Here is an 8,006-nt window from a genome sequence, read left to right as displayed (position 1 = left end):
TCCGCAGGATGTCCGGAGATATTTTGGACACTCACCTAATCTGACCAAAGAACTCATCATAAACTTTACATAAAAATTCTTGTTGTATGGCAAATGAAAGATACACTGGTTCTTAATTCAACCGCTGTGTTAGATTTTTTTAAATAACTTTACCACAACATACCTTATGGTAAATTGGTGAGACAGCATTGTGAGACAGCGCTATTGTGAGACAACGCTCACCTATTCTCTGCGGTGTTGGAGTCAACATATTACACAGAAATACAAAATAACATCATAAATGTTGTCTTACTTTTGCTGTTCTTCCATCAGAATGTTGTGCAAGGAGTCCTAGGTCCAGAATAAATCGTTGTTTGGTTTTAGAATGTCCATTTCTTCTGTCGAATTAGCAACTTTGGCTAGCCATGTCGAGCTCACGTGTCCATCATCTCTTGACACATGGAACAAAAAAATTCCAAAATTCCCAATAAACGTTGAATAAACTGATCAAACTCGGTTGAAAAATCTTACTTTATGATGTTTTTCTCATATGTATCAAATAAAATCAGAGCCGGAGCAATTCGCCGTGTATACCGAACGCTTTTCAGAAGATAATTTGGAGCTCCCTCGCACGCCGTCGAAAACTGACAAAAGGGCAGACCTGCCACTCCAAAAGCTCTTATTCGGCCTCACATCAAGCTAGACACCCCATTCAACCTTCCACTGCCTGTTGACATCTAGTGGAAGGCGTATGAAGTGCATACAGATCGATAAATAAAAGCAAGTTGAATAGACAGGCCCTGACATAGAGCCTCGTTTTCAGATTTTTCAATTCCTGTATGGAAGTTTGCTGCCAAATGAGTTCTGTTTTACTCACAGATATAATTCAAACAGTTTTAGAATCGTCAGAGTGTTTTCTATCCAATAGTAATAATAATATGCATATTGTATGATCTAGAACAGAGTACGAGGCCGTTTAATTTGGGCACGATTTTTTCCAAAGTGAAAACAGCGCCCCCCTATTCACAAGAAGTTAACTAAATCAGAGGACCGCCCATGAGCACAGTTATGGTCTGGCGTCCTGGGACAGGTTCTTTTCTGCTCTTCCGAATAAAACCCCCACCCGGGTTTTCTATCATCAGACCAGCTTACTTCGATAATGAGAGGGCCAAGGTTTGAGAGCAGACCAAGCTTACCTCAATTACGAGATGGCTAAAGGTTGCAGACCAGCTTACCACGAGAGGGCCAAGGTTTGAGTAGATGGCTGAATCTTTTAACCATACCACGTGGTTAACTTCTTATGGCTGCAGCCCGAAGCCGGGCACAATATGACAACAGCCACTTCAAGTGCAGGGCGCGAAATTCAAAATATATTTTTTAGAAATTTTTAACTTTCACACATTAAGTCCAATACAGCATATGAAAGATAAACATCTTGTGAATCCAGCCAACATGTCCGATTTTTAAAAATGTTGTTGTTACAGCGAAAACACCACATATATTTATGTTAGGCTCAACACCAAATACAAAAAAGGACAGACATTTTTCACAGCACAGGTAGCATGCACAAAGCCACCTAACTAACCAAGAACCAACCAAACTAACCAAGAAACAACTTCATCAGATGACAGTCTTATAACATGTTATACAATACACTATGTTTTGTTCGAAAAATGTGCATATTTGAGGTATAAACAGTTTTACATTGCAGCTACCACACAAGCTACCGTCACAAATAGGACGAAGCAGCCAGAGTAATTACAGACACCAACGTCAAATAACTAAATACTCATTCATATAAAACATTTCTGAAAAATCGATGGTGTTATAGCAAATTAAAGACAAACATCTTGTGAATCCAGCCAATATTCCGATTTTTTAAGTGTTTTTACAGCGAAACCACAAAATATAGCATTATATTAGCTTACTACAATAGCTACCACACGTACCGCATTCATTCATACAAGCACGTTAGCGAGTAGTAATAGGCACGTTCAGCGATAGCGAATAAACAGCAAAAGATATATAATTTTTGACTAACCTGATAAGCTTCATCAGATGACAAGTCCTTAACATCAGGTTATACATACACTATGTTTTGTTCGAAAATGTGCATATTTAGAGCTGAAATCAGTGGTTATACATTGTGCTAACGTAGCATCTTTTTCCCAGAATGTGCGGAAATTATGTTTATATGGCACTCAACTATTCTGACCAAAATACTATACATAAACGTTATTAAAAAATACATGTTGTATAGGAAATGATAGATACACTAGTTCTTAACCTGTTTGGTGATAGCCCCTTTCTCATTATCCAACTTGAAAAATACCTAAGTAACTGACTGTGTAGCTCAGGCCTAGAAGGAAGGATATGCATATCTTGGTATCATTTGAAAGGAAACATTCTGAAGTTTGTGGAAATGTGAACTGAATGTGGGAGAATATAACACAATAGATCTGGTAGAAGAAAATACAAAGGAAATCAACAGACGTTTTTGTTCTTTTATCTGTTTTGTTGCATCTTTAAAATCAACAAGAAAAGGCCAAACATTCAGTTATGATACTGGGGACTCATTCAAATCAGAACATAAGTAGGCAACAATATTTGACCAAAGTTTCAGATGGATAACCTTCAAGGAATGAGTGAGTACATGCATTGAGCATGAAGTCAACCACGGTGTCCCTCACAAGTTCCCAAAGTACCCAAGTGGCCGAATTGTACAATGATACAATGATACAATAACTATATACAAAATACAAAACAATTATTTCTACATACCCCCAAAATATATATTTGAAAAATTCAAGAAAAAAAAAATGAAGTATTAAAAAAAAAAAATAATAATAACAAGGGTAACTATTTACACTTCAATGTCAATCATCATGTGAAGACTCTCAGTCCTCTCACAATGTTGCGCTCCCCGATGCCGATATTCCATAGCAGTCTCTCTCTGGTGTGAAACAGAGGGTCACAGCACAGGTGGTGGCAGGTGACAGGGGAGCTTCTTGATGGACAGCAGGGCACAACGAAGCCGCCTACTGAGCCCCTTTTACCCTGAGGCACATCCCTGCCTGCAATGATGAACTCAGCATGTGCGTACCGCTGGTTGGAGCAGAAGGGACAGAGGTAGAGGGGACAGAAGTGCTACAGTGTTCTTGCTGGTAGTTAGCAAGCTCCTGGATGAGCTGCTCCGAAAGGCTAGCTGTGAGATGGGGAGCTGTCCACAGTTCTTGGCCATTCCTTCTGGAGGATGAGGAATTCATTTACATTTACATTTAAGTCATTAGCAGACGCTCTTTATCCAGAGCGACTTAACAAATTGGAAAGTTCATACATATTCATCCTGGTCCCCCCATGGGAATTGAAACCCTGGTCCCCCTGTGGGAATTGAGACCCACAACCCTGGCGTTGCAAGCGCCATGCTCTACCAACTGAGACCAACGGGACCACAGCACCACAGCAGCGCCACCACAATCACCACAGCAATGTCAATTAAAATGATAAAAAAGTTTTGTACCATGTCATGGTTTTATGAAGAACTTATAGTAGCCTATCAGCGCATCCGTAAGGTCTACACCTCCCATGCTCTTATTGTAATCCTTCACAGCAGCATGGAATGGGGACATTTCTGGCGGTCCAAGCGCCCTGTAGGACCTTTCAAACGTCAAACGTGATCCCAACCGAAGGACTTGTGAATAGTGGAGCACATGACTACTTCTCTCGTGTCCATCCACAACACAAAGAGCAACCATGCTTCACGGATCCATCTCATTGGTACCTCCGACTCAGCCCGCTTAAGGCATGGTCGTTCACCCCTGGTTTTTTGGAAAGCGCCACTCTGTTGGTCCGAATAGGTGCCAAGGCCCCACACTCCAGCTTCCTCAGGTCTGTGAACAGGGTAGGGCTTGTGTAGAAGTTGTCTACAAATAGTTTGTAGCCCTTCCCCAGCAGCTGGAAATCTAATAACTGCATCACAGAGTCAATAACTGAGTCCCTACCGCTCGCACAATGTTGTCTCCCTCATAGACCAAAAATTGCACGTGTATGCACACGCAGAATCGGCCAAAACAAACAGCTTGTTAACCCCATTTTGTCGGTTTGTGCGCATGCTATGTTTTAGGCCAATTCTGGCCCTAAACCATATATGGTCAATAGGCTTTCAATGAAAAACCACTACACATCTAAAAAGAATCCCATTGTCTTCGAATGAGATTTTCCTCGGGCTTTCACCTGTCATATCAGTTCTGTTATACTGTCAGTCATTATTTTAAACAGTTTTAGAACTTCAGTGTTTTCTATCAATCTACCAATTTATATGCATATCCTGACTTCTGAGCCTGAGAACAGGCAGTTTACTTTGGACACTCAGTCATCCAAACTTCAAAGATAGCTGCCCCATTGCCCAGAAAGGTAACATTCTCTGGGATATGTGGGATTGGCCAATAGCGCAGAAAATAGAGCGCCAAATTATTTTTTTTTAATATAAAATCAAACTGTTATTTAGAATCACACATAGTAAGATACCAAATTAAAGCTACACTCATTGTGAATCCAGCCAGACATGTCAGTATTTTCAAAAAAGGCTTTTCGGTTTGAAGCCGTAAGATGCTTAATTATCTGAATGATAGCACAACTGAGATGAAACAAAGAGAGTGGTAGCATATTTCAACCCCCCATGCAGGCGCAACACAAAACGCAGGAAATAAAATATAAATCATGCCTTACTTTTGCGACGAATTTTCTTTTGTATGGTACTCCAAATATGTCCCATAAACATCACAATGGGTCCTATTTGTATCGATTAATTCCGATCCATATATGTCCAAAATGTCCATTTATTGGCGCGTTTGATCCAGAAAAAAACAGCTTCCAGATTTGCGCAACGTCCTACAAAAATATCTCAAAACTATTACCTCTAAACTTGTGGTGTTGCCAAATGCCAAAACATGTTCAAACTTTTTGTTAAAAACTTAACTTTCCTTACTGCCTCCCAAATCCCAGATCCGGACACCCCCCACCCCCCCCCCCACACTGATTACATAGCTAGCATAGCTTCACAATGTAAATAGTAGCATCTAAATATCATAATCAACAGAGTTCCAAGACACAGATGAAAGATACAAATCTTGTGAATAAACCACATTCATTTCTGTTTTTGTAAAATTGATTTTACAGGGAAGGACACCAATATGTAAATCTATTAGCTAACCACCGTTAGCAAAATACACCATTTTTCTTTTGTCCCACCATTTTTTCTCTCCAACACTAGCTATCACCAATTCGCGCCAAAAAGATATTTGATTAGGCCACCTAACAAGAAAAAACCTCATCAATTGACAGTCTGATAACACATATTTATTTATAAGGATAGGCTTTGTTAGAAAATGTGCAGTAATTTCAGGTAGATCATAGTGTCAATTGCACCACCACTCACAATCTCGAACTAGAATTACTACAGAGCAGAACGTGATATGACCATTTACTCATCATAAAACAGTTCATTAAAAATAGGACAAAGACATAGCAATGGAAACGACACAGATCTTGTGATTTCAGACAATCATTTCAGATTTTCTAAGCGTTTTACAGCGGAAAAACACAATAAATCGATAAGTTAGCATTACCACATGTTTGCAAACGTCCCCAGCATTGAATTCAAGCCAAAGCGAGCGATATCGTCTATCATCCGCCAAAATATATTAAATTTTTTTCACTTAACCTTTCTCAGAATTCTTCGATGACGACTCCTGTAACGATCATATTACACAATCCATATAGAGTATTGTCAGAAAATGTGCCATATCTTAGCGCACAAAGCGTTGCTACCACAATGCGAATAGTGCCCAAAACTACTCAAGCAATCTGCCCGGCTGCCATATTGGAATATTACAACATTTTATATTGAAAACTAATCATAAAACTTGACAAAAAAAAATACAGCTTTGGACATGAAATGGAAAGATGCATAGTGATAATGCAACCGCGTGAGTTAGATTTTTTAAACATTACGTACTAGGACATACAGTGTGCGTTACAGCCAGACTAGTGCCGCAATAATGGCGTCACTTATCGCCATATTATTGAGATTTACATGTTTCCACAAAAAACGGAATTTAACATCATAAATAGCTCTTACTTTTCGACGAGCTTCCCATCAAGAATCCTGGCCAAGTGTCCTTTGTCCCAAAAGAATCGTTTGCTTGGTTGTAAAACGTCGTCTTCAACTTCGGATTTAGCAGCTAAACACATTGCTAAACAATAGCTATTTTGCCCCAGCATGTCCAAATCCTTCAAGACGCAATACTGAGGAAATTCCGAAAATAGCAATATACTCGCATAATCTTGATATAACTCGGTGTTAAAATAGCCTTCGTTATGATGTTTTCTAACACCTATTTCGAATTAAATGACAGACGATACATTTTAACGTTGATAACCGAGCGTTTGGAAAATGGCATCCGGAGGTCCCTTCTGCGTAATGCGTCATGCCGTCGCAAAGGAAGGCTACCCTCAACCTCCTTGGCCTTTTATAACCTCTGAGAGCTACGCAGAAAAGCCCATGCCACTTCTCATTGGTTATGGACACTCCAGGAGGCGGGTGCAGTTCATGTCGTTCCATAGGATACACACAGACCTTAAAAACTGATCTGAGACCAGAGCTTCGCTCTCAGACCTTCGCACTACCTGTCATGGATTTCGCTGTAGAAAGAGTTCTGGGTCACCCACAGACATAATTCCAACGGTTTATGAAACTAGAGAGTGTTTTCTATCCAATAGAATTAATAATATGCATATTGTACGAGCAAGAATTGAGTACTAGGCAGTTTAATTTGGAGACGACAAAATGCTAATTCGAAACAGCACCCCCTGTAGTCGCAAGAAGTTAAGGTATTTGTAAACGTTAATAATCAATCAAATTGAAGACGGGTCTATCTGTTTTCAATACAGGATGACAACAAACTAACGATACTTTTCTAGTCTTGCGCAAATCTCAAACAGTACACATAACGTTACACTGATTCCAGATGGCCGTTCTTCTTCATTGCACAAAGGAATAACCTCAACCTATTTCCAAAGACTGGTGACATCCAGTGGAAGCGGTAGGAACTGCAAACAGGTTGATTAGAAATCTAGTATCCCAATGAAACCTCATTGAAAAGACAGTGACCTCAAAAAAAAAAATCWGAATGGTTAGTCCTCGGGGTTTTGCCTGCTACATAAGTTTTGTGATTTTTACAGACATGATTCAAACAGTTTTAGAAACTTCAGAGTGTTTTCTATCCAAATCTACTAATAATATGCATATCTTATATTCTGGGGATGAGTAGAAGGAAGTTGAAATCGGGCACGCTATTTATCCAAAAGTGAAAATGCTGCCCCCTATCCTAGAGAAGTTAAAAAAGTGTTTAAAGGGGACAGAAGTCGGATCATCACATAAATTGGCATATATATAACTCTTGCAGAATTTCCACATGGGCGCGGATATTGGAAATTTCATCAAAGCCTACTAGATGATAAATTGTTTAGAACTAGGACAGAAGAATTTACAATTGACTTTTTCAGACATAATATAGGTACAGCAGATCCCCTTATTATATGGGACACTTTTAAATGTGCCTTTAGAGGTCATCAATTCAGTACTCATCTATAAAACAAAAACAATTTAGATCAAAAGAGTCCATATTAATAAAGGTGTAAGGGCTGTTGTCCTCCTCTTCCTCAGATGAGGAGAGGAGAGAAGGATCAGTGGACCAATACGCAGCATTAGGGAAATAAGCCATCTCTTTATTTGAAACGATGGCAACACAAAAACAAACACTTACAAAATTACAAAACAAGAAAACGACGTAGACGAAACCTGGGGCCTGTTGCACAAAAGTAGAATTAAGACATCCGGGATAAATGACTCAGCTGAGCTCAATGAAGCCAAAACATGTGCGTCCAGGCTTAATTGGTTGCACAAAGACCAAGCCAGGATGAGCAGACACGGATTCATTAAGCCAGGTGAAACCAATCCTGGATAG

Source organism: Salvelinus sp. IW2-2015, unplaced genomic scaffold (assembly GCF_002910315.2).
Source record: "Salvelinus sp. IW2-2015 unplaced genomic scaffold, ASM291031v2 Un_scaffold5937, whole genome shotgun sequence".
Classification (NCBI taxonomy): domain Eukaryota; kingdom Metazoa; phylum Chordata; class Actinopteri; order Salmoniformes; family Salmonidae; genus Salvelinus; species Salvelinus sp. IW2-2015.
This window is presented reverse-complemented; position numbering follows the sequence as displayed.